Source organism: Phyllobates terribilis, unplaced genomic scaffold, assembly GCF_046119375.1.
Source record: "Phyllobates terribilis strain yellow unplaced genomic scaffold, ASM4611937v1 Scaffold_3__8_contigs__length_932513732, whole genome shotgun sequence".
Lineage (NCBI taxonomy): Eukaryota > Metazoa > Chordata > Amphibia > Anura > Dendrobatidae > Phyllobates > Phyllobates terribilis.
This window is the reverse complement of record NW_027362763.1, coordinates 609,554,548-609,572,208: the sequence shown is the minus strand read 5'-3', so window position 1 is coordinate 609,572,208 and position 17,661 is coordinate 609,554,548.

The following is a 17,661-nucleotide window of genomic DNA, read 5'->3' as shown; positions in this document are numbered from 1 at the left end:
ACTCATACCGCATGTCACTGGGGCCCCAAGCATATGCCGCATGTCATGGGGGCCCCATGTGCATGCCGCATGTCTCAGGTACCCCAAATGCATGCAGCATGTTATGCAGTCCCCAAATGCATGCCGCATGTCATGGGGGCCCAAATGCATGTCGCATGTCATGGGGGCCCCACATGCATGAAGCATGTCATGGGGGCCCCAAATGCATGCCGCATGTCATGGGGGCTCCACATGCATGCCGCATGTAATGGGGCCCAAATGCTTGCCGCATGTCATAGTGGCCCCAAATTCATGCTGCATGTCATGATGGCCCCACGTGCATGCCGCATGTCATGGGGGCCCCAAATGCATGGCTCAAGTCATGGGGGCCCCAAATGCATGCCGCATGTCATGGGGGCCCCACGTGCATTCTGCATGTCATTGGGGCCCCATGTGCTTTTCGCATGTCATGGAGGCCCAAATGCATGCCGCATGTCATGGGGGCCATAAATGCATGCCGGATATCATGGGGCCCCACATGCATGCCACATGTCATGGGGGCCCCACATGCATGCCACATTTCATGGGTGACCCAAATGCATGCATGCCGCATGGCATTGGGGCCCCGCAGGCATTCAGCATGTCATGGGGGCCTCACGTGCATTCCGCATGTCATGGGGGCCCCACGTACATGCTGCATGTCATTGGTGCCCCGCGTGCTTGCCGCATGTCTCGGGCACCCCAAATGCATGCAGCATGTTATGCAGGCCCCAAATGCATGCCGCATGTCATGGGGGCTCAAATGCAAGACACATGTCATGGGGGCCCCACATGCATGCCGCATGTCATGGGGGCCCAAATGCTTGCCGCATGTCATAGTGGCCCCAAATGCATGCTGCATGTCATGATGGCCCCACGTGCATGCCGCATGTCATGGGGGCCCCAAATGCATGGCTCAAGTCATGGGGGCCCCAAATGCATGCTGCATGTGATGAGGGCCCCACGTGCATGCCACATGTCATGGGGGCCCCAAATGCATGGCTCAAGTCATGGGGGCCCCAAATGCATGCCACATATCATGGGGGCCCCACGTGCCTGCCGCATATATTGGGGGCCCCAAATGCATGCCGCATGTCATGAGGGCCCCGCATGCATGCCGCATGTCATAGGGGCCCCCGCAGGCATTCCGCATGTCATGGTGGCCTCACGTGCATTCCGCATGTCATGGGGGACCCACGTGCATGCTGCATGTCATTGGGGCCCCACGTGCTTGTCGCATGTCATGGAGGCCCAAATGCATGCCGCATGTCATGGGGGCCATAAATGCATGCCGGATATCATGGGGCCCCACATGCATGCCACATGTCATGGGGGCCCCACATGCATGCCGTATTTCATGGGTGACCCAAATGCATGCATGCAGCAAGGCATTGGGGCCCCGCAGGCATTCCGCATGTCATGGGGGCCTCACGTGCATTCCGCATGTCATGGGGGCCCCAAGTACATGCTGCGTGTCATTGGGGTCCCGCGTGCTTGCCGCATGTCATGGGGGCCCCACGTGCATGCCTCATGTCACGGGGGCCACAAATGTATGCCGCATGTCATGGGTGCCCCACGTGTATGCCGCATGTCATGGGGCCCCCCAAATGCATGCCGCATGTCATAGGGGCCCCACATGCATGCCGCATGTCATAGGGGCCCCACATGCATGGAGCATGTCATGGGGGGTCCCACATGCATGCCGCATGTCATAGGGGCCCACATGCATGGCGCAAGTCATGGGGGGCCCACATGCATGCCACATGTCATGGGGGCCCCAAATGCATGCCGCATGTCATGGGGGCTCCACATGCATGCCGCATGTAATGGGGCCCAAATGCTTGCCGCATGTCATAGTGGCCCCAAATTCATGCTGCATGTCATGATGGCCCCACGTGCATGCCGCATGTCATGGGGGCCCCAAATGCATGGCTCAAGTCATGGGGGCCCCAAATGCATGCCGCATGTCATGGGGGCCCCACGTGCATTCTGCATGTCATTGGGGCCCCATGTGCTTTTCGCATGTCATGGAGGCCCAAATGCATGCCGCATGTCATGGGGGCCATAAATGCATGCCGGATATCATGGGGCCCCACATGCATGCCACATGTCATGGGGGCCCCACATGCATGCCACATTTCATGGGTGACCCAAATGCATGCATGCCGCATGGCATTGGGGCCCCGCAGGCATTCAGCATGTCATGGGGGCCTCACGTGCATTCCGCATGTCATGGGGGCCCCACGTACATGCTGCATGTCATTGGTGCCCCGCGTGCTTGCCGCATGTCTCGGGCACCCCAAATGCATGCAGCATGTTATGCAGGCCCCAAATGCATGCCGCATGTCATGGGGGCTCAAATGCAAGACACATGTCATGGGGGCCCCACATGCATGCCGCATGTCATGGGGGCCCAAATGCTTGCCGCATGTCATAGTGGCCCCAAATGCATGCTGCATGTCATGATGGCCCCACGTGCATGCCGCATGTCATGGGGGCCCCAAATGCATGGCTCAAGTCATGGGGGCCCCAAATGCATGCTGCATGTGATGAGGGCCCCACGTGCATGCCACATGTCATGGGGGCCCCAAATGCATGGCTCAAGTCATGGGGGCCCCAAATGCATGCCACATATCATGGGGGCCCCACGTGCCTGCCGCATATATTGGGGGCCCCAAATGCATGCCGCATGTCATGAGGGCCCCGCATGCATGCCGCATGTCATAGGGGCCCCCGCAGGCATTCCGCATGTCATGGTGGCCTCACGTGCATTCCGCATGTCATGGGGGACCCACGTGCATGCTGCATGTCATTGGGGCCCCACGTGCTTGTCGCATGTCATGGAGGCCCAAATGCATGCCGCATGTCATGGGGGCCATAAATGCATGCCGGATATCATGGGGCCCCACATGCATGCCACATGTCATGGGGGCCCCACATGCATGCCGTATTTCATGGGTGACCCAAATGCATGCATGCAGCAAGGCATTGGGGCCCCGCAGGCATTCCGCATGTCATGGGGGCCTCACGTGCATTCCGCATGTCATGGGGGCCCCAAGTACATGCTGCGTGTCATTGGGGTCCCGCGTGCTTGCCGCATGTCATGGGGGCCCCACGTGCATGCCTCATGTCACGGGGGCCACAAATGTATGCCGCATGTCATGGGTGCCCCACGTGTATGCCGCATGTCATGGGGCCCCCCAAATGCATGCCGCATGTCATAGGGGCCCCACATGCATGCCGCATGTCATAGGGGCCCCACATGCATGGAGCATGTCATGGGGGGTCCCACATGCATGCCGCATGTCATAGGGGCCCACATGCATGGCGCAAGTCATGGGGGGCCCACATGCATGCCACATGTCATGGGGGCCCCAAATGCATGCCGCATTTCATGGGGGCCCCAAATGCATGCCACATGTCATGGCGGCCCCAAATGCATGACTCATGTCCTGGGGGCCCCAAATGCATGCCGCATGTCATGGGGCCCGCAAATGCATACCGCATGTCATGGGGGCCCCACGTGCATGTTGCATGTCATGGGGGCCCCAAATGCATGCCGCATGTCATGGCCACCCCAAATGCATGACTCATGTCATGGGGGCCCCACGTGCATGCCGCATGTCATGGGGGATCCAAACTCATACCGCATGTCATTGGGGCCCAAGCATATGCCGCATGTCATGGGGCCCCATGTGCATGCCGCATGTCTCAGGTACCCCAAATGCATGCAGCATGTTATGCAGGTCCCAAATGCATGCCGCATGTCATGGGGGCCCAAATGCATGACGCATGTCATGGGGGCCCCACATGCATGAAGCATGTCATGGGGGCTCCAAATGCATGCCGCATGTCATGGGGGCTCCACATGCATGCCGCATGTAATGGGGCACCCAAAATCATGCCGCATGTCATAGGGGCCCCACGTGCATGTCGCAAGTCATGGGTGCCCCAAATGCATGCCGCATGTCATGAGGGTGCCACATGCATGCCGCATCTCATGGGGGCCCCGAAGGCATTCCGCATGTCATGGGGGCTCCACATGCATGCCGCATGTAATGGGGCCCCCAAATGCATGCCGCATGTCATGGGGGCCCCAAATGCATGCCTCAAGTCATGGGGGCCCCAAATGTATGCCGCATGTCATGAGGGTGCCGCATGCATGCAGCATCTCATGGGAGCCCCGAAGGCATTCCGCATGTCATGGGGGCCCCAAATGCATGTCGCATGTCATGGGGGCCCCCGTGCATGCCGCATGTCATGGGGGTCCCACATGCATGCTGCATGTCATGGGGGCCCACATGCATGCCGCATGTCATGGGGGCCCCACTTGCATGCAGCATGTAATGGGGGATCAAAATGCATGCTGCACGTCATGAGGGCCCCGCATGCATGCCGCATGTCATGGGGGCCCCGCAGGCATTCCACATGTCAAGGGGGCTCCAAATAAATGACGCATTTCATGGGGGCCCCACATGCATGCCGCATGTCATGGGGCCCCCCAAATGCATGCCGCATGTCATAGGGGCCCCACATGCATGACGCATGTCATGGGGGCCCCATGTGCATGCCGCATGTCATGGGGGCCCCAAATGCATGCCGCATATCATGTGGGCCCCACATGCATGCCGCATGTCATGGGGGCCCCAAATGCGTGCCGCATATCATGGGGGCCCCAAATGCATGCAGCATGTCATGGGGGCCCCACGTGCATGCCGCATGTCATGGGGGCCCCAAATGCGTGCCGCATATCATGGGGGCCCCACTTGCATGCAGCATGTAATGGGGGATCCAAATGAATCACGCATGTCATGGGGGTCCCACATGCATGCCGCATGTCATTGGGGCCCCACGTGCATACCACATGTCATGGGGGCCCCAAATGCATGCCGCATGGCCTGGGGGCCCCACATGCTTGCCGCATTTCATGGGGCACCCAAATGCATGCCGCATGTCATGGCAGCCCCAAATGCATGACTCATGTCATGGGGGCCCCACGTGCATGCCGCATGTCATGGGGGATCCAAACTCATGCCGCATGTCATTGGGGCCCCAAGCGTATGCCGCATGTCATAGGGCCCCACATGCATGCCGCATGTCTCGGGCACCTCAAATGCATGCAGCATGTTATGGGGGCCCCACGTGCATGCCGCATGTCTCAGGTACCCCAAATGCATGCAGCATGTTATGCAGGACCCAAATGCATGCCGCATGTCATGGGGGCCCCAAATGCATGTCGCATGTCATGGGGGCCTCACGTGCATTCCGCATGTCATGGGGGCCCCACGTACATGCTGCATGTCATTGGGGCCCCCCAAATGCATGCCGCATGTCATAGGGGCCCCACATGCATGCCACATGTCAAAGGGGCCCCACATGCATGGAGCATATCATGGGGGCCCCACATGCATGCCGCATGTCATTGGGGCCCCACATGCATGCCGCATGTCAATGGGGGTCCCACATGCATGCCGCATGTCATAGGGGCCCACTTGCATGGCGCATGTCATGGGGGGCCCACATGCATGCCACATGTCATGGGGGCCCCACATGCATGCCACATTTCATGGGGGACCCAAATGCATGCCACATGTCATGGGGGCCCCAAATGCATGCCGCATGTCATGGCGACCCCAAATGCATGACTCATGTCCTGGGGGCCCGCAAATGCATACCGCATGTCATGGGGGCCCCAAATGCATGACTCATGTCATGGGGGCCCCACGTGCATGCCGCATGTCATGGGGGATCCAAACTCATACCGCATGTCACTGGGGCCCCAAGCATATGCCGCATGTCATGGGGGCCCCATGTGCATGCCGCATGTCTCAGGTACCCCAAATGCATGCAGCATGTTATGCAGTCCCCAAATGCATGCCGCATGTCATGGGGGCCCAAATGCATGTCGCATGTCATGGGGGCCCCACATGCATGAAGCATGTCATGGGGGCCCCAAATGCATGCCGCATGTCATGGGGGCTCCACATGCATGCCGCATGTAATGGGGCCCAAATGCTTGCCGCATGTCATAGTGGCCCCAAATTCATGCTGCATGTCATGATGGCCCCACGTGCATGCCGCATGTCATGGGGGCCCCAAATGCATGGCTCAAGTCATGGGGGCCCCAAATGCATGCCGCATGTCATGGGGGCCCCACGTGCATTCTGCATGTCATTGGGGCCCCATGTGCTTTTCGCATGTCATGGAGGCCCAAATGCATGCCGCATGTCATGGGGGCCATAAATGCATGCCGGATATCATGGGGCCCCACATGCATGCCACATGTCATGGGGGCCCCACATGCATGCCACATTTCATGGGTGACCCAAATGCATGCATGCCGCATGGTATTGGGGCCCCGCAGGCATTCAGCATATCATGGGGGCCTCACGTGCATTCCGCATGTCATGGGGGCCCCACGTACATGCTGCATGTCATTGGTGCCCCGCGTGCTTGCCGCATGTCTCGGGCACCCCAAATGCATGCAGCATGTTATGCAGGCCCCAAATGCATGCCGCATGTCATGGGGGCTCAAATGCAAGACGCATGTCATGGGGGCCCCACATGCATGCCGCATGTCATGGGGGCCCAAATGCTTGCCGCATGTCATAGTGGCCCCAAATGCATGCTGCGTGTCATGATGGCCCCACGTGCATGCCGCATGTCATGGGGGCCCCAAATGCATGGCTCAAGTCATGGGGGCCCCAAATGCATGCTGCATGTGATGAGGGCCCCACGTGCATGCCACATGTCATGGGGGCCCCAAATGCATGGCTCAAGTCATGGGGGCCCCAAATGCATGCCACATATCATGGGGGCCCCACGTGCCTGCCGCATATATTGGGGGCCCCAAATGCATGCCGCATGTCATGAGGGCCCCGCATGCATGCCGCATGTCATAGGGGCCCCGCAGGCATTCCGCATGTCATGGTGGCCTCACGTGCATTCCGCATGTCATGGGGGACCCACGTGCATGCTGCATGTCATTGGGGCCCCACGTGCTTGTCGCATGTCATGGAGGCCCAAATGCATGCCGCATGTCATGGGGGCCATAAATGCATGCCGGATATCATGGGGCCCCACATGCATGCCACATGTCATGGGGGCCCCACATGCATGCCGTATTTCATGGGTGACCCAAATGCATGCATGCAGCAAGGCATTGGGGCCCCGCAGGCTTTCCGCATGTCATGGGGGCCTCACGTGCATTCCGCATGTCATGGGGGCCCCAAGTACATGCTGCGTGTCATTGGGGTCCCGCGTGCTTGCCGCATGTCATGGGGGCCCCACGTGCATGCCTCATGTCACGGGGGCCACAAATGTATGCCGCATGTCATGGGTGCCCCACGTGTATGCCGCATGTCATGGGGCCCCCCAAATGCATGCCGCATGTCATAGGGGCCCCACATGCATGCCGCATGTCATAGGGGCCCCACATGCATGGAGCATGTCATGGGGGGTCCCACATGCATGCCGCATGTCATAGGGGCCCACATGCATGGCGCAAGTCATGGGGGGCCCACATGCATGCCACATGTCATGGGGGCCCCAAATGCATGCCGCATTTCATGGGGGCCCCAAATGCATGCCACATGTCATGGCGGCCCCAAATGCATGACTCATGTCCTGGGGGCCCCAAATGCATGCCGCATGTCATGGGGGCCCCAAATGCATGCCTCAAGTCATGGGGGCCCCAAATGTATGCCGCATGTCATGAGGGTGCCGCATGCATGCAGCATCTCATGGGAGCCCCGAAGGCATTCCGCATGTCATGGGGGCCCCAAATGCATGTCGCATGTCATGGGGGCCCCCGTGCATGCCGCATGTCATGGGGGTCCCACATGCATGCTGCATGTCATGGGGGGCCCACATGCATGCCGCATGTCATGGGGGCCCCACTTGCATGCAGCATGTAATGGGGGATCAAAATGCATGCTGCACGTCATGAGGGCCCCGCATGCATGCCGCATGTCATGGGGGCCCCGCAGGCATTCCACATGTCAAGGGGGCTCCAAATAAATGACGCATTTCATGGGGGCCCCACATGCATGCCGCATGTCATGGGGCCCCCCAAATGCATGCCGCATGTCATAGGGACCCCACATGCATGACGCATGTCATGGGGGCCCCATGTGCATGCCGCATGTCATGGGGGCCCCAAATGCATGCCGCATATCATGTGGGCCCCACATGCATGCCGCATGTCATGGGGGCCCCAAATGCGTGCCGCATATCATGGGGGCCCCAAATGCATGCAGCATGTCATGGGGGCCCCACGTGCATGCCGCATGTCATGGGGGCCCCAAATGCGTGCCGCATATCATGGGGGCCCCACTTGCATGCAGCATGTAATGGGGGATCCAAATGAATCACGCATGTCATGGGGGTCCCACATGCATGCCGCATGTCATTGGGGCCCCACGTGCATACCACATGTCATGGGGGCCCCAAATGCATGCCGCATGGCCTGGGGGCCCCACATGCTTGCCGCATTTCATGGGGCACCCAAATGCATGCCGCATGTCATGGCAGCCCCAAATGCATGACTCATGTCATGGGGGCCCCACGTGCATGCCGCATGTCATGGGGGATCCAAACTCATGCCGCATGTCATTGGGGCCCCAAGCGTATGCCGCATGTCATAGGGCCCCACATGCATGCCGCATGTCTCGGGCACCTCAAATGCATGCAGCATGTTATGGGGGCCCCACGTGCATGCCGCATGTCTCAGGTACCCCAAATGCATGCAGCATGTTATGCAGGACCCAAATGCATGCCGCATGTCATGGGGGCCCCAAATGCATGTCGCATGTCATGGGGGCCTCACGTGCATTCCGCATGTCATGGGGGCCCCACGTACATGCTGCATGTCATTGGGGCCCCCCAAATGCATGCCGCATGTCATAGGGGCCCCACATGCATGCCACATGTCAAAGGGGCCCCACATGCATGGAGCATATCATGGGGGCCCCACATGCATGCCGCATGTCATTGGGGCCCCACATGCATGCCGCATGTCAATGGGGGTCCCACATGCATGCCGCATGTCATAGGGGCCCACTTGCATGGCGCATGTCATGGGGGGCCCACATGCATGCCACATGTCATGGGGGCCCCACATGCATGCCACATTTCATGGGGGACCCAAATGCATGCCACATGTCATGGGGGCCCCAAATGCATGCCGCATGTCATGGCGACCCCAAATGCATGACTCATGTCCTGGGGGCCCGCAAATGCATACCGCATGTCATGGGGGCCCCAAATGCATGACTCATGTCATGGGGGCCCCACGTGCATGCCGCATGTCATGGGGGATCCAAACTCATACCGCATGTCACTGGGGCCCCAAGCATATGCCGCATGTCATGGGGGCCCCATGTGCATGCCGCATGTCTCAGGTACCCCAAATGCATGCAGCATGTTATGCAGTCCCCAAATGCATGCCGCATGTCATGGGGGCCCAAATGCATGTCGCATGTCATGGGGGCCCCACATGCATGAAGCATGTCATGGGGGCCCCAAATGCATGCCGCATGTCATGGGGGCTCCACATGCATGCCGCATGTAATGGGGCCCAAATGCTTGCCGCATGTCATAGTGGCCCCAAATTCATGCTGCATGTCATGATGGCCCCACGTGCATGCCGCATGTCATGGGGGCCCCAAATGCATGGCTCAAGTCATGGGGGCCCCAAATGCATGCCGCATGTCATGGGGGCCCCACGTGCATTCTGCATGTCATTGGGGCCCCATGTGCTTTTCGCATGTCATGGAGGCCCAAATGCATGCCGCATGTCATGGGGGCCATAAATGCATGCCGGATATCATGGGGCCCCACATGCATGCCACATGTCATGGGGGCCCCACATGCATGCCACATTTCATGGGTGACCCAAATGCATGCATGCCGCATGGTATTGGGGCCCCGCAGGCATTCAGCATATCATGGGGGCCTCACGTGCATTCCGCATGTCATGGGGGCCCCACGTACATGCTGCATGTCATTGGTGCCCCGCGTGCTTGCCGCATGTCTCGGGCACCCCAAATGCATGCAGCATGTTATGCAGGCCCCAAATGCATGCCGCATGTCATGGGGGCTCAAATGCAAGACGCATGTCATGGGGGCCCCACATGCATGCCGCATGTCATGGGGGCCCAAATGCTTGCCGCATGTCATAGTGGCCCCAAATGCATGCTGCGTGTCATGATGGCCCCACGTGCATGCCGCATGTCATGGGGGCCCCAAATGCATGGCTCAAGTCATGGGGGCCCCAAATGCATGCTGCATGTGATGAGGGCCCCACGTGCATGCCACATGTCATGGGGGCCCCAAATGCATGGCTCAAGTCATGGGGGCCCCAAATGCATGCCACATATCATGGGGGCCCCACGTGCCTGCCGCATATATTGGGGGCCCCAAATGCATGCCGCATGTCATGAGGGCCCCGCATGCATGCCGCATGTCATAGGGGCCCCGCAGGCATTCCGCATGTCATGGTGGCCTCACGTGCATTCCGCATGTCATGGGGGACCCACGTGCATGCTGCATGTCATTGGGGCCCCACGTGCTTGTCGCATGTCATGGAGGCCCAAATGCATGCCGCATGTCATGGGGGCCATAAATGCATGCCGGATATCATGGGGCCCCACATGCATGCCACATGTCATGGGGGCCCCACATGCATGCCGTATTTCATGGGTGACCCAAATGCATGCATGCAGCAAGGCATTGGGGCCCCGCAGGCTTTCCGCATGTCATGGGGGCCTCACGTGCATTCCGCATGTCATGGGGGCCCCAAGTACATGCTGCGTGTCATTGGGGTCCCGCGTGCTTGCCGCATGTCATGGGGGCCCCACGTGCATGCCTCATGTCACGGGGGCCACAAATGTATGCCGCATGTCATGGGTGCCCCACGTGTATGCCGCATGTCATGGGGCCCCCCAAATGCATGCCGCATGTCATAGGGGCCCCACATGCATGCCGCATGTCATAGGGGCCCCACATGCATGGAGCATGTCATGGGGGGTCCCACATGCATGCCGCATGTCATAGGGGCCCACATGCATGGCGCAAGTCATGGGGGGCCCACATGCATGCCACATGTCATGGGGGCCCCAAATGCATGCCGCATTTCATGGGGGCCCCAAATGCATGCCACATGTCATGGCGGCCCCAAATGCATGACTCATGTCCTGGGGGCCCCAAATGCATGCCGCATGTCATGGGGCCCGCAAATGCATACCGCATGTCATGGGGGCCCCACGTGCATGTTGCATGTCATGGGGGCCCCAAATGCATGCCGCATGTCATGGCCACCCCAAATGCATGACTCATGTCATGGGGGCCCCACGTGCATGCCGCATGTCATGGGGGATCCAAACTCATACCGCATGTCATTGGGGCCCCAAGCATATGCCGCATGTCATGGGGGCCCCATGTGCATGCCGCATGTCTCAGATACCCCAAATGCATGCAGCATGTTATGCAGGTCCCAAATGCATGCCGCATGTCATGGGGGCCCAAATGCATGACGCATGTCATGGGGGCCCCACATGCATGAAGCATGTCATGGGGGCCCCAAATGCATGCCGCATGTCATGGGGGCTCCACATGCATGCCGCATGTAATGGGGCACCCAAAATCATGCCGCATGTCATAGGGGCCCCACGTGCATGTCGCAAGTCATGGGTGCCCCAAATGCATGCCGCATGTCATGAGGGTGCCGCATGCATGCCGCATCTCATGGGGGCCCCGAAGGCATTCCGCATGTCATGGGGGCTCCACATGCATGCCGCATGTAATGGGGCCCCCAAATGCATGCCGCATGTCATGGGGGACCCACGTGCATGCTGCATGTCATTGGGGCCCCACGTGCTTGTCGCATGTCATGGAGGCCCAAATGCATGCCGCATGTCATGGGGGCCATAAATGCATGCCGGATATCATGGGGCCCCACATGCATGCCACATGTCATGGGGGCCCCACATGCATGCCGTATTTCATGGGTGACCCAAATGCATGCATGCAGCAAGGCATTGGGGCCCCGCAGGCTTTCCGCATGTCATGGGGGCCTCACGTGCATTCCGCATGTCATGGGGGCCCCAAGTACATGCTGCGTGTCATTGGGGTCCCGCGTGCTTGCCGCATGTCATGGGGGCCCCACGTGCATGCCTCATGTCACGGGGGCCACAAATGTATGCCGCATGTCATGGGTGCCCCACGTGTATGCCGCATGTCATGGGGCCCCCCAAATGCATGCCGCATGTCATAGGGGCCCCACATGCATGCCGCATGTCATAGGGGCCCCACATGCATGGAGCATGTCATGGGGGGTCCCACATGCATGCCGCATGTCATAGGGGCCCACATGCATGGCGCAAGTCATGGGGGGCCCACATGCATGCCACATGTCATGGGGGCCCCAAATGCATGCCGCATTTCATGGGGGCCCCAAATGCATGCCACATGTCATGGCGGCCCCAAATGCATGACTCATGTCCTGGGGGCCCCAAATGCATGCCGCATGTCATGGGGGCCCCAAATGCATGCCTCAAGTCATGGGGGCCCCAAATGTATGCCGCATGTCATGAGGGTGCCGCATGCATGCAGCATCTCATGGGAGCCCCGAAGGCATTCCGCATGTCATGGGGGCCCCAAATGCATGTCGCATGTCATGGGGGCCCCCGTGCATGCCGCATGTCATGGGGGTCCCACATGCATGCTGCATGTCATGGGGGGCCCACATGCATGCCGCATGTCATGGGGGCCCCACTTGCATGCAGCATGTAATGGGGGATCAAAATGCATGCTGCACGTCATGAGGGCCCCGCATGCATGCCGCATGTCATGGGGGCCCCGCAGGCATTCCACATGTCAAGGGGGCTCCAAATAAATGACGCATTTCATGGGGGCCCCACATGCATGCCGCATGTCATGGGGCCCCCCAAATGCATGCCGCATGTCATAGGGACCCCACATGCATGACGCATGTCATGGGGGCCCCATGTGCATGCCGCATGTCATGGGGGCCCCAAATGCATGCCGCATATCATGTGGGCCCCACATGCATGCCGCATGTCATGGGGGCCCCAAATGCGTGCCGCATATCATGGGGGCCCCAAATGCATGCAGCATGTCATGGGGGCCCCACGTGCATGCCGCATGTCATGGGGGCCCCAAATGCGTGCCGCATATCATGGGGGCCCCACTTGCATGCAGCATGTAATGGGGGATCCAAATGAATCACGCATGTCATGGGGGTCCCACATGCATGCCGCATGTCATTGGGGCCCCACGTGCATACCACATGTCATGGGGGCCCCAAATGCATGCCGCATGGCCTGGGGGCCCCACATGCTTGCCGCATTTCATGGGGCACCCAAATGCATGCCGCATGTCATGGCAGCCCCAAATGCATGACTCATGTCATGGGGGCCCCACGTGCATGCCGCATGTCATGGGGGATCCAAACTCATGCCGCATGTCATTGGGGCCCCAAGCGTATGCCGCATGTCATAGGGCCCCACATGCATGCCGCATGTCTCGGGCACCTCAAATGCATGCAGCATGTTATGGGGGCCCCACGTGCATGCCGCATGTCTCAGGTACCCCAAATGCATGCAGCATGTTATGCAGGACCCAAATGCATGCCGCATGTCATGGGGGCCCCAAATGCATGTCGCATGTCATGGGGGCCTCACGTGCATTCCGCATGTCATGGGGGCCCCACGTACATGCTGCATGTCATTGGGGCCCCCCAAATGCATGCCGCATGTCATAGGGGCCCCACATGCATGCCACATGTCAAAGGGGCCCCACATGCATGGAGCATATCATGGGGGCCCCACATGCATGCCGCATGTCATTGGGGCCCCACATGCATGCCGCATGTCAATGGGGGTCCCACATGCATGCCGCATGTCATAGGGGCCCACTTGCATGGCGCATGTCATGGGGGGCCCACATGCATGCCACATGTCATGGGGGCCCCACATGCATGCCACATTTCATGGGGGACCCAAATGCATGCCACATGTCATGGGGGCCCCAAATGCATGCCGCATGTCATGGCGACCCCAAATGCATGACTCATGTCCTGGGGGCCCGCAAATGCATACCGCATGTCATGGGGGCCCCAAATGCATGACTCATGTCATGGGGGCCCCACGTGCATGCCGCATGTCATGGGGGATCCAAACTCATACCGCATGTCACTGGGGCCCCAAGCATATGCCGCATGTCATGGGGGCCCCATGTGCATGCCGCATGTCTCAGGTACCCCAAATGCATGCAGCATGTTATGCAGTCCCCAAATGCATGCCGCATGTCATGGGGGCCCAAATGCATGTCGCATGTCATGGGGGCCCCACATGCATGAAGCATGTCATGGGGGCCCCAAATGCATGCCGCATGTCATGGGGGCTCCACATGCATGCCGCATGTAATGGGGCCCAAATGCTTGCCGCATGTCATAGTGGCCCCAAATTCATGCTGCATGTCATGATGGCCCCACGTGCATGCCGCATGTCATGGGGGCCCCAAATGCATGGCTCAAGTCATGGGGGCCCCAAATGCATGCCGCATGTCATGGGGGCCCCACGTGCATTCTGCATGTCATTGGGGCCCCATGTGCTTTTCGCATGTCATGGAGGCCCAAATGCATGCCGCATGTCATGGGGGCCATAAATGCATGCCGGATATCATGGGGCCCCACATGCATGCCACATGTCATGGGGGCCCCACATGCATGCCACATTTCATGGGTGACCCAAATGCATGCATGCCGCATGGTATTGGGGCCCCGCAGGCATTCAGCATATCATGGGGGCCTCACGTGCATTCCGCATGTCATGGGGGCCCCACGTACATGCTGCATGTCATTGGTGCCCCGCGTGCTTGCCGCATGTCTCGGGCACCCCAAATGCATGCAGCATGTTATGCAGGCCCCAAATGCATGCCGCATGTCATGGGGGCTCAAATGCAAGACGCATGTCATGGGGGCCCCACATGCATGCCGCATGTCATGGGGGCCCAAATGCTTGCCGCATGTCATAGTGGCCCCAAATGCATGCTGCGTGTCATGATGGCCCCACGTGCATGCCGCATGTCATGGGGGCCCCAAATGCATGGCTCAAGTCATGGGGGCCCCAAATGCATGCTGCATGTGATGAGGGCCCCACGTGCATGCCACATGTCATGGGGGCCCCAAATGCATGGCTCAAGTCATGGGGGCCCCAAATGCATGCCACATATCATGGGGGCCCCACGTGCCTGCCGCATATATTGGGGGCCCCAAATGCATGCCGCATGTCATGAGGGCCCCGCATGCATGCCGCATGTCATAGGGGCCCCGCAGGCATTCCGCATGTCATGGTGGCCTCACGTGCATTCCGCATGTCATGGGGGACCCACGTGCATGCTGCATGTCATTGGGGCCCCACGTGCTTGTCGCATGTCATGGAGGCCCAAATGCATGCCGCATGTCATGGGGGCCATAAATGCATGCCGGATATCATGGGGCCCCACATGCATGCCACATGTCATGGGGGCCCCACATGCATGCCGTATTTCATGGGTGACCCAAATGCATGCATGCAGCAAGGCATTGGGGCCCCGCAGGCTTTCCGCATGTCATGGGGGCCTCACGTGCATTCCGCATGTCATGGGGGCCCCAAGTACATGCTGCGTGTCATTGGGGTCCCGCGTGCTTGCCGCATGTCATGGGGGCCCCACGTGCATGCCTCATGTCACGGGGGCCACAAATGTATGCCGCATGTCATGGGTGCCCCACGTGTATGCCGCATGTCATGGGGCCCCCCAAATGCATGCCGCATGTCATAGGGGCCCCACATGCATGCCGCATGTCATAGGGGCCCCACATGCATGGAGCATGTCATGGGGGGTCCCACATGCATGCCGCATGTCATAGGGGCCCACATGCATGGCGCAAGTCATGGGGGGCCCACATGCATGCCACATGTCATGGGGGCCCCAAATGCATGCCGCATTTCATGGGGGCCCCAAATGCATGCCACATGTCATGGCGGCCCCAAATGCATGACTCATGTCCTGGGGGCCCCAAATGCATGCCGCATGTCATGGGGCCCGCAAATGCATACCGCATGTCATGGGGGCCCCACGTGCATGTTGCATGTCATGGGGGCCCCAAATGCATGCCGCATGTCATGGCCACCCCAAATGCATGACTCATGTCATGGGGGCCCCACGTGCATGCCGCATGTCATGGGGGATCCAAACTCATACCGCATGTCATTGGGGCCCCAAGCATATGCCGCATGTCATGGGGGCCCCATGTGCATGCCGCATGTCTCAGATACCCCAAATGCATGCAGCATGTTATGCAGGTCCCAAATGCATGCCGCATGTCATGGGGGCCCAAATGCATGACGCATGTCATGGGGGCCCCACATGCATGAAGCATGTCATGGGGGCCCCAAATGCATGCCGCATGTCATGGGGGCTCCACATGCATGCCGCATGTAATGGGGCACCCAAAATCATGCCGCATGTCATAGGGGCCCCACGTGCATGTCGCAAGTCATGGGTGCCCCAAATGCATGCCGCATGTCATGAGGGTGCCGCATGCATGCCGCATCTCATGGGGGCCCCGAAGGCATTCCGCATGTCATGGGGGCTCCACATGCATGCCGCATGTAATGGGGCCCCCAAATGCATGCCGCATGTCATGGGGGCCCCAAATGCATGCCTCAAGTCATGGGGGGCCCAAATGTATGCCGCATGTCATGAGGGTGCCGCATGCATGCAGCATCTCATGGGAGCCCCGAAGGCATTCCGCATGTCATGGGGGCCCCAAATGCATGTCGCATGTCATGGGGGCCCCCGTGCATGCCGCATGTCATTGGGGTCCCACATGCATGCTGCATGTCATGGGGGGCCCACATGCATGCCGCATGTCATGGGGGCCCCACTTGCATGCAGCATGTAATGGGGGATCAAAATGCATGCTGCACGTCATGAGGGCCCCGCATGCATGCCGCATGTCATGGGGGCCCCGCAGGCATTCCACATGTCAAGGGGGCTCCAAATAAATGACGCATTTCATGGGGGCCCCACATGCATGCCGCATGTCATGGGGCCCCCCAAATGCATGCCGCATGTCATAGGGGCCCCACATGCATTCCGCATGTCATGATGGCCTCACGTGCATTCCGCATGTCATGGGGGACCCACGTGCATGCTGCATGTCATTGGGGCCCCACGTGCTTGTCGCATGTCATGGAGGCCCAAATGCATGCCGCATGTCATGGGGGCCATAAATGCATGCCGGATATCATGGGGCCCCACATGCATGCCACATGTCATGGGGGCCCCACATGCATGCCGTATTTCATGGGTGACCCAAATGCATGCATGCAGCAAGGCATTGGGGCCCCGCAGGCATTCCGCATGTCATGGGGGCCTCACGTGCATTCCGCATGTCATGGGGGCCCCAAGTACATGCTGCGTGTCATTGGGGTCCCGCGTGCTTGCCGCATGTCATGGGGGCCCCACGTGCATGCCTCATGTCACGGGGGCCACAAATGTATGCCGCATGTCATGGGTGCCCCACGTGTATGCCGCATGTCATGGGGCCCCCCAAATGCATGCCGCATGTCATAG